This window comes from Lottia gigantea, assembly GCF_000327385.1.
Source record: "Lottia gigantea unplaced genomic scaffold LOTGIsca_104, whole genome shotgun sequence".
Classification (NCBI taxonomy): Eukaryota; Metazoa; Mollusca; class Gastropoda; family Lottiidae; genus Lottia; species Lottia gigantea.
Window position 1 is genome coordinate 507,143 of NW_008706849.1, and position 17,636 is coordinate 524,778.

A 17,636-nucleotide genomic window follows, 5' to 3' on the forward strand; every position below is an offset into this window, starting at 1 on the left:
ATTTAGGGATCTATGATTAGAATGAACCAAAATTTAAAAATTCTAAACTTGGCCAATAAGAGCATTATATTCATCAGTAGATATATCTGGTGTCATAAATAATATAACAGGATCCTTCTATAATCCAAAAAACTTAGTAATTATCCATAAATATGCAATAAACTATTGAAAACGCTTAATATCAAGATAAAGCGTTTTTCAATAATTACTTAGTTTCATGAATTTTCCAATTTTCCAGATTTTACAGGGATTCCGTTGTAACTTTATGACACCAGGTAAGTTCACTGATGAATATATACTCATATTGACCATTCTTGAAACTTAAAGTTTATGTTCATTCTAAGACGTAGTATCACGTTAAACTTGGACAAAATGAGATTTTTTCTTCAATGGAAACTAACTATAACAATACAACAGAATCCCTCTATATCCATATAACTAAGTAATAATAAATTAAACTAAGTTATTAGAAGCGTGTTTCCATAATTATTCAGTTCAATGGACATAGAAATAGAAATATTAAAACAGAACCTAAAAAAACATGTTGTTGTCACTCAGAGTTTCACGCTAGGAGATCTTCAGACAACTCAAATAGAGATTCTATTCTATAGTCATAGCACGTGGTCTGAGACTTTAAATTTAATATCCATACTAAAAGGAAGTGATGGTGTGCACCAAATTATTTTGAAACATTTGTAGTCTGGAAAAAACTAGTGGTCATATGAATTTGAGAATCAGACAGTTTCTGGAATTTTTTTTTTTGTGAAATTGATTTTCAAAACATGTCTACATAGCCCTGGTTCTCAACCTGGGGTTTTTTCACTCCCATGGGTGTGGGACTGGGGTGTCGGACAACTGTAGTAGGAGAAGTTTTTTTTGAGGATATATGGTTCTACAGAAAACAGAAACAGCCTTCCAACTGAGCATCTTATTGTGGCCGTATGATTATATATCCATTATCATGTATGATTATATATCCATTATTATGTATGATTATATATCCATTATTATGTATGATTATATATCCATTATTATGCATGATTATATATCCATTATTGTGTATGATTATATATCCATTATTATGTATGATTATATACCCATTATTATGTATGATTATATATCCATTATCATGTATGATTATATATCCATTATCATGTATGATTATATATCCATTATCATGTATGATTATATATCCATTATCATGTATGATTATATTTCCATTATTATGTATGATTATATATCCATTATTATGTATGATAATATATCCATTATTATGTATGATTATATATCCATTATTATGCATGATTATATATCCATTATTATGCATGATTATATATCCATTATGTATGATTATATATCCATTATTATGTATGATTATATATCCATTATTATGCATGATTATATATCAATTATTATGTATGATTATATATCCATTATTATGCATGATTATATATCCATTATTATGCATGATTATATATCCATTATTGTGTATGATTATATATCAATTATCATGTATGATTATATTTCCATTATTTTGTATGATTATATATCCATTATCATGTATGATTATATATCCATTATTATGTATGATTATATATCCATTATTAAGTATGATTATATATCAATTATCATGTATGATTATATATCCATTATTATGTATGATTATATATCCATTATCATGTATGATTATATATCCATTATTATGTATGATTATATATCCATTATTAAGTATGATTATTATGATTAGTTTGAATAAAAATTATAAAATTTACAATGTTTTGAATGTCAATTTTGGGGGTGTGAGGGGTTCAAATGATTACTCCTGGCGTGTGAAAGCTGAAAAGGTTGGGAACCACTGTTTTCAAGTATGACATTAATATTTCTAAATATATAAATTGGTGTACAATACCACAGTAATGGTAATTTCAATAAAAGAAGATCTAAGAAGACAATTGCTAATTTTTATAAAAACGTGACAAAATAAACAAAATAATACAAGAACTTCCAAAAAACATCAGTATTAGCTTTAAGACAGACAGTGTTCCGCCATAAGATTTAAAAAAATAAAATAATCATGTTTTCAATGAATCACTTTTTAATTATCTCTTAATCATGATTTCAGAGTTTAAAAATATTGTATTATAATAGGTAATCTTGTCAACAAATAACAGTCATGCACAGATGATTTGCTCATCAAAACAACAATTTTTTTACAAGGATAACAACTTAGGTTCACAAGGATCCTTTCTACCAGTTGGCCTTTGGCCAAACCTCATTGATCTTTCACAAAATATCTGTAGGCCTATTCTTTGTCCGTACCCAATGAAATCAATAGGACTTATTTAAGGTCACCAGATTTTCAAATGCCGACCAAGATTAGAGCCTATAAAAACCATTTCACATAACCGAGCAAATGACGTTAAGTAAAGCTTTGAATGCTCTAAACAACGGTTCCACAGCCCATCCTGGTAAGAGCCTTTGAAGAATCCCTGAACTTCAGCACTGGAAATACAAGTAGTAGTATGGCACTATCGAATCGTAAATTATAAATGGTAAACATTCTATCAAACATGTGCCTGCTACTAAATGGAATAGTTTACCTCATCAACTCAAAACTTGTTAGTTCCACGTTATACAGTACTATTCAAATTGTAAATTCATTGTAAAGCGCTTAGAGCAGACCGATTGTTGAGGAGTTTTAGCGCCATATAAATTACTATTATTCTTCAGAAATATCTTGTTTAACTCAGATTACAAATACCCAACATGGATTCTAAATGTAGTATTTTCATACATCTATTAATTTATCGGATGTTACTCTTTCTTATTGCCACTTATTGGTCTGTATACTTATCGGATGGTATGACTAACTACCTGCTTGGCAACCTTCTGCACATGTCATTCAGCTGAACCCCCAAAATATTACACTAAAGTCCAAAGATAACTGTAATAAGTAAAATGGCAGTTGTCTGAAGTCTGAATATAGTTATAGGATGTTGTTATTGTCTATGTTGTTTAAAAACCTTGAGATTTGATTGAATTAGTATAGGAATAATATAATTACTTAGCTTAGATTAGTTACAATCTCTTTTATAGTTCACTGTACTTATAGTTATACAACATTTCATCTACATACAAACATATAATGTAAGCGATAGTTTAAAAAAAAATACCAATACAGGGCCAGAATGAATTCTAAGGTGCTATACCTGCTACCAATCTTCATCCATCATACTCAGTCCATGATATAGCAATAGCAACAAAATTTCTTCAGTGAGTACATTTAGATCTCCACTAAGAATTTAGTGTCTCAAACTATTGTGCAAAATGTTTGCCCAATGCATGTAATCATTCATTCATTTTAGGCACTTTAAAGGGACAGATACACCATTTTGGGGGGTTGATTTGAGTCTCGAATACATAGTATCCAGAAGTATCGCATTATTCCCTTAAAATATCTCAAACTAGGAATTTCTTTATACATGTTTTCTATATATGACAGTGTCTAAAGAAAAGATGAGTCGTCATAAGTTGTCGTATCAAACGCAGATAATTCTTGACACACATGGATTCAAAAATCAAATTTCCACAGTAAGCTGTGAACACTATTACTGATTAATTCCAGTTTCTGGGACTAAGGAATGACTGGTCAAAAAAATAGCGCATCTGTCCCTTTAAACCTAACAATTTGAGTGTTGTGACAAAATTTCTTAATTTTGAAGAAAGTTTGTATCTTGTTCTCAGATATATTGGAAATTACACTCCACACAACAAACAAGCATCGAGATAGATTCAGATTAAAAATTCAATGATGGACAAGGGAAGATGTAGCCTAACAGCTGAAGTCAAAGCAAACACAATGTTTAAACAAACGGCAAAGTTTAATTTTAAAATCTCGATCAATTACAATGAACGTTATTCAATATTTAGTTTTCCAATCCTGTCCTCCATTTTTTGCAGTTTTTATTTAACAAACCTGACTGCAGAATGAAATGAATGTTAGTTACTACAAAAAATTAAATTGAAGAAAACAAGAAAACTGTCTATTTCACCTGTTGAATTGTTACTCATTGTCAAATTGCCAATATTAGAAACATCTGCTATCTTATCAATATGCCTCTGTTAATGAAATGAATGGAGTTTTACTTCCTACTTTTCTGCACCTAATCGGCTAATGAAGATGGGCAATGCCATGCAATGAGGAAAATTTGCCAGGACACAGCCATAAGCCTATACTACACTGGCAGCTTTGATTTTTAATAAAAATATTTGGCTGTACAGTAACAATTACCAGTATGAAATATTCAACCTTCAGTCATACACTTCTTTTGAACTCTTTAAGGCAATACTGAATAATATTACCAAGTTTCATCAAAATCTGTTATTAATAATCTGTCAAGAATTGGGCCTTCAAGAGTGTTTACAGGCTAAAACTTGATTACATACACTCACACCAAGTTTCGTCAAAATCCATCAAGAGTGTTTACATGCTACAAATTGAACGCATTTTCAAGAACAAGGGCAAAAACTCATACTAAGCAAGCACGCTTCCTACTTACTGAGCCATGGTGGCTCAGACTGTGTAATGAAGATGAGAATGATTCGGTGTGTGGTCAAAGATCAAGGTGTGATTAATGATCATTGCGTGAATAATGATTATGATGCGGTCAATGATCATGGTGTGGTTAATGATTATGAAGTGCTTAATCATCAAAGAAGATGATGATGATCTTGTAGATAATGAATCATGATCATGGATGATAATAATGATAATTTATAAGTTGCCAAAGTTAAATATTTAGTTTTGGTCTTTGGGAGTTCTGATTCTGATTATAGCTACAGACTAAAATATTTGGAAAGCTGATAAGATATATGAATAATTCAACAGATTTGCCTAGACAAGGTTATGATTATGTAGAAACTGAACACTAGATGTTGTTAGAGTTCAATTCATATGGGAACACTTCCCTCCATTTAACTTAAACTTTCTGATTTAGACATCGTAAACTAGGGGTGTTAACCTTTTTATTTTTATTACCCTAACCCATCCATATATTTATTTCAGATTCAGAAGATTATGGATTTGCATTTCAAATATTCTATATTATTATTCAAACTAACTTTACAAACATTGCGCTATCACTAGAGGTTATGCTATGCCTGTGCCTGTGCTTTTGTAACATTGCTTAACCGCAATGTTACAACCTAAAATTCCTAATCCTAACCATTTCATATATTCAAATTATATTATATTGTTCAAACTATCTGCACAAACAATACTCTCTCACTTAATGATAAACCTGAATGCCTGTGCCTGTGCTTTCGTAATGTTACAACCTAAAATTCCTAACCCCTTTTAGGATTCTTGATTGAGTGCATTACCCCCTTCCTCTAATAATTCTTACTATTTCATGATTTTCTCAATTAGTTTTCCTATCAGAGAATGTAGCTGACGGAATAGAACGACTTATCAAACTTCCCCCCCCCCTCCCCCCCCATCACAAAAAAATTTCAAAATTACCCCTTGCAATAGACCAACACTTATCTGTTTTACTAAATGTACTCAATACCACCAAAAAAGCTGAGCAGTTAATAGTCCTTTACAACTTTTTATTAGCAAAATCTCAAAAGAACAAACTGAATTTCAGAAGCTTGTCTTATAAAAAAATACTGTAAGATTTTCACTTTTTATATTTCACCAACAAATTGCCAAGTGATGTTTAATAAAACAAGCAGATAAAAAATTATTATTTTTCTGTTAGTTATATCAACTGTCAAAATGTGATCAGTTTATGGAAGTAATTGTTATCCAGAAAATTATATCATTTTTGTTTGTACATAATTACCACTTTATTCCAAACAGACAGCCATTTATTTTCTGCTTGAAATTTTTTATCTGTCAAAACATTGCCTGTTAAAATTATAATTGTAAATCACAAAATGTTGTTTTTTAAATTACAAGCTGATTGCATCTAATATTTAAATTGATATATCAGAAAGTCTACAGAGCTTAGAGCTTACTTTTATATCTGCTTTGGAAAATATGAAATGAAATTGATTTTTACATGTTTCTGCTAGATCTCCAGGTGTATAAGAAAAAAAAATGTCAACTTCAGAGTATTTAACAAACCTAGCAGTAACAATCTTAACCGCAAAATAAAGTCTGAAATCCAAACAACACGCCGAGGAAACACCAGCAGCAGCCAATGAACCTTAAGTACATCAACCACAAGTGAGCAAACATCCCACAACAATAAATAAAAAGTTCTGAAGTCTCTGTCCTAACAGCAAACTGAAATCACCCAATCAAACAATGGTAAACTTACCTCTTAGAAAATTATATTACAATTCAGATCCAAACTGGCTTAAACTGTGGCATTTGTTCCAGCTGTTTCCACTTTGTCCAGTTCTATCTTAATTTGAATTCAGTATTTTCTTTACAACCACTCTAATCCACCATGCTAAACTACCTTATATTTCAGTTTCAATAAGCCATTCAATAAGTTTCCACAAAATGAATTCTAATGCACCTAATTTCAATTACCAATATAGAGTTTCACAATGTTTTCAAAATCACACTATCATTTAAATTGTCTTATTCATTATCGTGACAAATATCTACTCAATAGTTTCAAATTAGAATAGAAGTTAATATAGTAGGTTTATCTGTAGTATATGCTCTCGTAAATATATTTTTTTCAAATATCAATAAATAGACAAATCAATCCTACATTTACATACAGTTTTAAAGAGATTGTAAATCCCAATTTGCACCATTCCAATTTTCATTCTGAAGTCTGTGGTTCTTGCAATTCCACTAAAACTAACGTGTTTTAAGATATCACTAGAGGGGAACTGCATAGATATCAATAGTAGCTTCTGGTAGCTCACCTCTAGTGACGTCATAAAACACGTTAGTTTTACTGAATTGTAAGAACCACAGACGTCGGAATAAAAATTAGAATGGTGCAAATTGATGCTATCAGTGTCCCCGATACACATAACATTTTTTATTAGAAAACCTCTTTACAATCCCTTTAAGTCAAGCCGTCATAAACTTTTTAGACTCATATCAACATGAGTACTTTAACCCTCGATCTGTGCTTTCTGGATTTCAATTATCGGTATAATGTCCACATTTTTCACCTTTAAACCAAGATAACAATGATTTCCTACCTCTACTTAAGACTTTGAAATTAATTTACTTATTTCATCCTCAGTCTGTGCTTTCCCAATTTCAATACGTGATATATTCACAACTACCGTACTTTAAGTCCAACATGGTAAACTGTATGTTATTTCACTATTGAGTTGGAAGCCAAGCAGACAATGATCTACTACCTCTACTTAAGACTTAGAAGTTAATTTAGTTATTTAAGGCCATTACACATTTCATGCATTGTGATTGAATCATGGTTACTTGGTAAATTGATTCTATCAGTCGAGTTTTAATATCACATTAGAAAAGTTCATTGTTTTTTAAACCTTGTCTTAAACCCCAGTCTGTATTTACTTATGTGAACTTCTAACAACCAAGTTTTGTTCTAAGAATATTAGAAGAGACCATTGCTCTATGATGAATTCAATCCAATTTCAAACAGGTTGTGGCTAGAAAAAATTGAGTGGTGACTCAAAATGACGAAGCAAACAGAGTTCTCCTATTTTTATCAAGCGCAGTTACAATAAAAGTTTCTACAATACAAGCTATTCTTAATGTACTTTGAACCCAATTAAAAGAAATTTAAGTCAAATATGAACTAATTTTGGAAATTTGGCGTCATTTTAATGATTTTACAACACTTCAAGAGTCATTATTCTTGAATCATATAATGCAGATGTTTGATTGGATTGTATGTTAGTGAATGCAGCCAATCATAGCCCTGGACAGACGGATTGTTTTCATTTTTTACAGGCTGTCTGTCAAGGACTATGATAGCCTGATTGTTCGTGTCTTAACAATCTTCCATGATAAGAAAGGTGGCATTTGCTGTCAAGGTATGAGATAAAGTTTGTTGTAGCTTGTCATTGTGAAGATGCGAATCTGGACACAATTCACTTCTGCTATTTTCTACTGTCAATAATCTATATACACTGTATTATATATATTTATACAGGAACTTATTGAAACAAAAAATGTTGTCACATCACACAGGATGGGTAAAGTTTGCAGACTATTATAATGAACAAGATAATGCCAGGAGATTTCAGTGTTAAATTAGTTCTGAAAAGACGTGTTAACTTTAATAAACTATTCAGTAAAAAAGTAAAAAATGTTATATTCAATATTCTCTTGAGCTTTCAAGCAATTGTTAAGTAAAATTGCTTTTAGTACCAAATAATATATTTCTCTTAAAGAAGTTGAAAACTTTCTTGAGATATGTTCATATAAATGTTTCCTTTACCAGTTTATTTGGCTCTGTATCACTTTTAAGAATTATACAATGACAACTGGTTGAAATGTACCACTTTCAGGCTGTGTTTGCTATCTTGATATCAGTGTAAAAAGCTGCACAAGAAGATGATAACGTTGTCATGGAAGTGTAAACAATCTAACCTTCCACAATACATTTTCCTCCACTGTAGATTGTAAACTGGACTTCAGAATTTAGGTTTTAAAAGTGATACAAAAAAATACTATTGAGTTCTATACGTTTGGCCGTCATATATTTAGATAACTATAATATAGTATTCAAGGACAAATAGAAAGGTCATCTGTGAGGCCTATTAGTAAGTCAACTCTTGAAACCTAGCCTAGGTTTCTTGTGATGGTTTCAAAATGATTGCTTATATACTTTTTCTTTAAGGCTATGGTTTGTCATTTTCAGGGGTTGATTTGGGTCTTGAATAATGTAAATAGTCTTCAAAAGTACTGGATAACTCTGGACACACATGGATTTGAAGGCTCAAATTTCCACAGTGAACTGTAAACACTCTAACTAATAAGCTTAGTTAAAAAATGTCTGTTTCTGAGACTAAGGTATGATTGGTCAAACGAATTGTGAATCTGTTCCTCTAAACCACACACTGATCCTCTATGAAAAAAATAATAAATTTGTTCTGGCCTAAATACAAGATGATTTTTTACAATTCATTTAAATATGGCTCAAGGACTTCCTGTATAAGGCATATAAAAACTTCCTGTATGGAAGTCAAATTAAAAATCATCTTATTTTAAGTGCTACTTTTAAATAGCCGTCTGCCATCCTGTTTGTGTCTTTAAACTAGATGCAATCATCAGAACTGCCCACTTTAAGAAATGGAGGTAAACTTTTGAATACAAAACTCATACGAAACTAAGTATGGTTCTTACATTGGAAATAACACACATGAACGTAGTTCACAGCCATTTTGAATCTCTTCCTCAACTTAATTTGTCAAATGTTTAATAATTCACTAAAACCTTCAAATCACATGATATTGTCCCAATGGGCTAAATGTTAGACAGGACCACATCCTTGTGTATTGGTTTAATTCTGACCCATGTAAAATAAAGAGTCTATGTTTGTCCCCATGGACTGAATGTTAGACAGGACCACATCCTTGTGTATTGGTTTAATTCTGACCCATGTAAAATAAAGAGTCTATGTTTGTCCCCATGGACTGAATGTTAGACAGGACCATGTCCTTGTGTATTGGACCTAATTCTGACCCATGTAAAATAAGGAGTTTATTATTCTTATTACATTGTGTTAAGATGAAATAGCCTTTTTGAAAATTCGAAAAGTCAAGTAAGGGATTCAAAATGGTTTTGAACTATGTTCATGTGTGTTATACGTATGCATCAGAGCAATAATATTACTTTGTCATCATCACATGCTACCTACATGTGTTTTGGATATAAACACCTCATCAGGGAAGTCAAATGAAGACTTTAGGCTTTTGTGCAAAGCTAGCATACTCACTGAGCAACTAGAGCTACAAGAAAATTCTGAAGTAAAAGACTCTTGTCTCATCTTATTTATAACAGGTCATCTCATGCTACCTACACATGTTCCAGATATAAAATCTTCATCAGGACAACCCATTTCAGAGATGAATAACAGGTAGCAATCTCATTGAACAAGAGCGACAACAATTGTTTGCAGTAAAGAGTCTTGACTCATCTAGAAGAGTTTATCTCAAGCTGACTGAGCATGTTCCAGATATAAAATCCTCATCAGGACAACCCATTTAAACCAACAATAAAGTACTTTACAAATAAATTAATCCATTCAAATTATCCAATCATATTTCTAGACACACATCTAAATATAATCTAATCATTAGCATGCGGATAAAATATACTTATATTTCTGAAAAACGATTCCAAATAACAGACATTATTCTGGCATCTACTGAGCCATGGAATCAATTCCGTTTGAGCCATGGAACAAATCCAGTCTCTGGTTGGCCATTAAATATTATCATCAATCTTTTGAGAAAATGAGAAATTCCAGCAGAATACAAATTGTCACATGGAACATTAAGCCAGAGATAAAAAGGATCATATTTTTAGACAAGACGATCTTCCTAAAATAACTTGAGGAGAGTTTCCTATGTAGAAAAACAAAAAGCTTCTAATAATAGATTGAAATGAAAAGATAATAAACCACCAGATTTACCACGATGTCTACGGTAGATAAATAGATGAATTGTCCAATATCAGATCATAGTTACAATTACTTTTCATCTTTGAAACTTTCCTTGACATGTAATGCATAGACATTATTTCTTATGTAGGAGGTGTACTCTTGAAACTTTTTCTACCAATTATTATATTATGCAGCTTTTCACTTCTTAGAATTGAAATCTGAAATTTGGTTCTTCTGCAATTAATAACAGCCAAGAAGTAATGATAGTTTAAACTTCTACAAATATGTTTTTACTGAATTGCACGAGATCCAATAGCTGATATTGGATTCTATCAATTAGTAAAGCAAATTTCATTATTAAGATATTATCCCTTTATGTAAAAAATTCATTAACTATAATTGGGCGAAATGCCTACCCTAATAATATCTTTGTCAAATAAAGCTCAATTTTTAAAGCGATGGCACCCATTTTAAACTTGATACATTTTGAATGATTATCTACAAATATGTCATTGCAAAATTATTATGTCATTGCAAAATTATTATGTTATAGCAAAATTATTATGTCATTGCGAAAATTATGTCATTGCAAAATTATTATGTTTTTGAGAAAATTATTATGATTGCAAAATTATTATGTCATTGCGAAAATTATGTCATTGCAAAATTATTATGTTTTTGAGAAAATTATTATGTCATTGCAAAATTATTATGTTTTTGAGAAATTTGACAAAAATATTCCACATCAAGTAAAACATGCTTAATAACCAAGCACTTTGGAAATTATGTTCAACAACATAAGTAGAACATGATTAGACTAATACAACAAAGTTTCTGAAAACAAATTCATAGCATCTTAAGAACTTGGGGACATCAAAGACTTTTTTACTAAAGAATGAAAAGAAATATAGGATATGTCTATGTAATGTCTCAGTAAATATATTTGGAATTTAATCAAAGGTTAACCCACAGTAAATATTCCCAAATGTCACCTTGTAGACATTGGGTCAGACACTAACTCTATGAAAAAAATGTTCAAGATCAGTTTAAGAACTTAGATCAATTGAAGTTGACTGTCACAAACTTCAGACAAAGTTTTATTTTGAGTGAAAAGTTGACAATTTATTAAAGTTAACTATATCAGAATTGATGAACGAAATTCTTATTTTGAGAAGATTTAAAGAGACACTACTTCTTAGAATGTATATAAAATTCAACTTCTCAAACTTAGCCAATAAGAGTATATTTATCATTTGACTTGCCTGGTCTCAGAACTATACAGAATCCCTGTATAATCCATAAAACCATGTAAATCACATAATTTTAAAGATAATTAGTTTTATAATTAGTTTTATTAGAATTATACAGGGATTCTGTCATATGTTTATGACACTGTCTGAAGATGAATATATACTCTTATTGGCTAAGTTTTAGAATCTAAATCTTAAATTTTATGTTCATTTTAAGAGGAAGTATCCCTTTGAGATCTGATGACATATGCATTCCATTAAAATGTGTCTGAGGCTACACTATTATTACAGAACTGTTCTCGGAACGCTCTAAATTGTAGAAGTGTGAAAAGTAAAAATTTGGTAATATTAACGCGCCCAGGTCTCGACTGAAAATGGTACACTTCGTAGTGTTCTAATATAAACGGAAACTTTAAACTTGAAGCCCTTTTTACACCTTTGATTTCCAATCTGACAACTGTGATTACTTTAATTCAAGATAAATTGGAGTAAATTATGCTGTCACTTTCAATAATACTTTTCACATCCTATAATTGTTGGCAAATTGATCAAATCTGATTAAAATACAGCTCTGAATATTTCCCTTCATATTCTTATCATATTTATTTCACTCAATCTAAGATCTGTAGACATTATAACAAAGGTATATTCTAGGAATTCAACCAATCAAATTTGACTGTTCTGTTCAGTAAGAGATCAAAGACCTGGTAAAAAATTTGTATGTGTATCTTGGACACTAATAGCATCTATTTGCACCATTCGAATTTTCAATCAGACATCTGTGGTTCTTGCAACTCCACCAAAATTAAGTGTTCTGAGTAAATATTATTAGCACTTTTTAATGATAGAAGTCATATGCAGTTACGTATTTCTGTAATTACAGGAACCATAGACATTGATAGACATTGAAAATTTTAATGATGACATTAAACATAAAAAGGTAGTGGACCACACCCATATACGCCATAAATCGGTTGAAAACTGAGAGAGTAATGGCATATTCAAGATTTCGGGGCAAGGGCAATAACTCTGCTTCTAACGGTCGAAAATAGCTCAAATTCGAACTTGATCTTCGTTTTATGAATATGTATACACATACCGAATTTCCGACGGACGGACAGGGGTGCCGACAATAAACATCCACATAGAGAGATGTGGGCATATAAAAAGTTAGAAAAAACTCTTGAACTATAATTTTCTAAAGAATTGTGGAACATTCATGATTGAACATTGACTTGTTATCTAAACCAGCTTCTAACAAAGATTTATCAGATTTGCATAAATGATTACCCAATAGTATCTATAGGTCAAACATTCTATAAGAAGGAATTGTCAGATTTTGATTCAGAGAAGAAATTCACTGAGGGGTTGAGAGTAGTGCGGGAAGTATGTATTGGTGAATCAATGTATCAAAATATAACATTCAATGATCCTCATATCTTATCACTAGGTTGTGTATTGATACTTAATGATACCTCTTAGTCCATAAAAAAAAGTGGAGATTTTTAAAAGTTGGTGAAAGGAGTCACAAATTTTTTCACGGACTTGACTGAACTATTTATAAAACATTGCACGTATCAATGTCCAACATTACCAAATATTACAGTTATAAAGTTATATTAAAATTTAGAAGAAAAATGTAAATTTTTGTATTGTGACCCTTCTATCGCGACACCTATCCTATCGAGAGTGGTGTTTCTTAAACTTCCAAATTTATCAAATTTGAAAAAAATTGTTATGTTAATTTTCTGAACATCAATTAGAAAAAGATCATCTGAATAACAAGCAATAATTAATACACATTATATTACTTATACTTACAATGATGATAATTAGAAGATCACTGTATTTCAGAACTCTGATAATAAATGAATATATCCCCATAGTTTAATTTGCCCATTTTTTTAAGTTATAGATATATACACATTGTTATACATTTGTTATACAAATATGTACAAAATATATTATTATACAAACCTTAGTTTCTTTAAATTGATTCAGTTGTTGTCTGTAAATAATGTAAAAGAGTTGATGAAACTTGGTTTGTTTTAATTTCTATGTAATAAAAGAAGAAACTGTGCATTGAACCTAACTAATTAAATCAATTTGTTTTCTCTCCTGCAGTACATTATTGTAATTGTGTACACATTTGTATATATTTGTATATATTTGTATATATTTGTATAATTATGTAAATGTGTATTTTGTAATTGTCTGATGAGTGCATTGGTATAAAAAATAAAAATTGATCTGGTTGTATCTTATGATTTTAACCATTGTGATAGTGGCGGGTGTCATGCACAAAGGAGACCTTGCTCACTCTTTTCGAAAAACACCTGATGGTTTGAAGGAGTCCACTACTACACTACTTCTGCTCTCAATTTTTTGATTGAAGGAATTATCTAGCTTGTACAGATTTTTTATAAAAATTGATTGATTGATAGAACCACATAGATGATTCAAAACAATTTCATAATAATTATATATAGTCTGATTGAGGTTCATAATTAGGAATTTTAACTGATTCAAAAGAAGGAAAAAAAAAGTCTGTCCAATCTTCATCACTACAAACTTTACAATATTAGCAAATACTATGTGCATCGCTAACTAGTGGAACATAAATTAAAAATTCAGTAAAAATTCATAAATCACTCGCAGTTAAGTAAATAATCCATTAATTGGAGACAATGTAATTAATGTACCTTTACCAGTATTCTCAATTCATAAATACCTAAATATAGCTCACCAAAAGAAACTAACCCAAATTCAAAAAAATCTTCAAAACGACTTTAAAAACATAAAAGACGTCACATAAAGAAAATAAAACATGAAAATTCAACTTACCCAATAAAATTAGTCTCTAAAAAAGAATTCAGTTAAAATGTTGCCAAAGTTATAAAAATCTCCTGAATTTTGTCAAAGTCCACATTTCTTTAGTGTTTAGTCTTCCAAACATTTAGCAATCCTAACTTGATTAAGACAAGAAAATTGTGAGTAATGAAGCGTCTAAATAAAGTATAAGACATAGAGCCTATTGACGACACACTGGGAAATAGATGAAACTCAACTAAAGACTGGTGGCTGTAGTCTACAAATAAATCACTCAGTGATAGTCAAATGGAATCATGGTCATCTCACTCTAGTTGACAAAACTCATAACAAATATTTGTTTGTTAGCCCACAATGGTTATTTATGCAATTTTCCTGAAACCAGGTCACTTCTTGAGTCAATATAAAAGAGGATTTAGAGATTTAGACATTTCTCACTGTCCAGTTCTTGTATTTGTTACTTTGAAATTGTATTACAGTGTAACTGTATGTAGTTGTATTTGTTATTCTGACTTATATTTCACAGTACTTGTATTTGTTATTCTGACTTGTACTTCACATTCCCTGTATTTGTTATTCTGACTTATATTTTAAAGTCCCTGTATTTGTTATTCTGACTTATATTTTACAGTCCTTGTATTTGTTATTTTGACTTATATTTAACAGTTTCTGTATTTGTTATTCTAAATTATATTTGAAGTCCCTGTATTTGTTATTCTGACCTTTATCTAACATTTCCTGTAATTGTTATTCTGATTTTTAATTCATTTCCATGCATTTGTTATTCTGAGTAATATTATAATGTTATATTCAACATCTTGTATTTGTTATTCTATACTCTGCCTGTAATCTTATGATTTATAGGAACCCCAATGTGTTGCTAGTAATTATGTAGCTAATCAGACAACTACAATTATAAATATTTTAACAATTATAAAAAGATTTTATCCAAAACTATCCTTCATGAAAAGGACTTGAAACTGAAATATTTTTTTTGTACTGTCTTCTGTTTCATCATTAATTAAACTGAAATATTATAACTGTCAAATCTCCTTGGTAACAATTCAAATTCTCAACAACAGTTCAAGTATCTGTTTTTAACAAACTAGTAATAACGAAAAATTGCTATGAAATTTATTATACTTCACTTAAATTTGACTGAAAGTGTGTTTTGGGCTTCTTTTTTTTTTGAAAATCTTAAAACAATGTATGAATCAAGAACAATTAATTATAAGTTATAAGATTTCTAAATGAAATGGCTAATATTATCTTTTGTCTTAAGACACTTACCATGATATACAAATTAGAAATATCAGCATGACATCCAGCATCATTAGATCTTGACTGGTAAAATTTACAGATCAAAATCCCTGATTTTTAAACTTAAATTTAAGAAAAAATGTGTGATTTACCTGTTCTAACATAAATTCCTGTCAATGCAAGCAATAAATGACTAATGAAATATTAGTAATCAACTACTATATAGTATACTAACTACAGGGACTGTGAGTGGTTTATAATGTGTCACCTGTAGAAGAACAAAGAAGCTATCAGTCAGCAAGTCTTTGTTTAGTTATAATCAGTATTAAAGTGAGATAGTAGTAAATTGTCATGACACCTGAATTCTACATGAATAATACATTTAGTTACTCTAATCAATAATACATTGTCATCATTATCTTTTACACTGATTCTCTTTCACAATACTCATTAATTGAAATAATTGTTCCAACCAAGTTTACAACTTTATCATAATAAGAAAATACATATCCGTCTTTGAAAGTTAAAAATACTGGTCGTCTTTTCTTGAGATACTGCCATATATAGAAAAGTCATTTAAAAATAGGAAAAGAAATTCCTAGTTAGGGATGTTTTTGAAGGAATTATGTGATTTATGTACATTTCTAGTACTTCTGAAGACTATATACATGTATTTAAATCAATCCCTGAAAATAGCACAACTGTCTCTAGAAACATATAAGCCAAATTAGAAGAATAATCGAATAACGATTTTAGATATATGATTTGGTATGAATTCAAGGCATTGTTTGCTTTCCATGTGTACCAGAACAATGGTGATTATTTATAGTTTCTATAATTGCCAAACCACATATTATTATAATGTCACTATTGTTTAGTTTAAATGGAGTTGCAAGACCTACAGACGTCTGACTGAAAAATGGAATGATGCAAATTAATGCTAACAGTATCCTCTATACACTAAAAGCTTTAGAAAACTGATCAAAAATCCCTTTAAATATACCCAATAATTTTGAGTTCTGTATTAATTTTGGCGACAAATTCTTATTAATTTTGGTAACAAATTCTTCTTAATTTTGGCAACTTATTCTCATTAATTTTGGCAACTTATTCTCATTGATTGATAAACAAATTCTCATTTATTGATTAATTTTTATGCTTATTTCATACATTTTTTTTACAGAGCTCTTCAAACTGGAGAGTAAACTGGTTGGGCTGGGGGTTGTCGCAAAAAAAATAAATGACCTTTCCCCTTGCTGAAATATAATTGATACTGTGAATATAATGAAAACTATGCACATGTCCATTAATCTTAATCTAATCAGCAGATTAATTAGTCATACTGGTATTTAATTGATGACCTAATCAACTCAATAATGAAGGTAATTTGGTAAAACAACACGCAATGATTAATAGATCAAAAACAACTTGTTTGACACAACATATTTTTCAAATCCAATATTTATTTATTCCACAACATGCTGATTAAATTTTAACTAGGACATGTTTTAATATTCTCAATCCAGGCAATACAATCAGAAGCATTAAATAGTTGAAACAGTAAAGTTATACCCTAAACTATATATATATTGCCTGTGCAAGGAGGTTTTTAGTATATATCACCCACTTGTTAATTGATGTTGCTGAATTTCTTCCTCGGCCTGTGCTTTCGAAATTTCAATTATATTGTTTTTACAACCAATTTCACCTATCCTTGCCTGTGCTT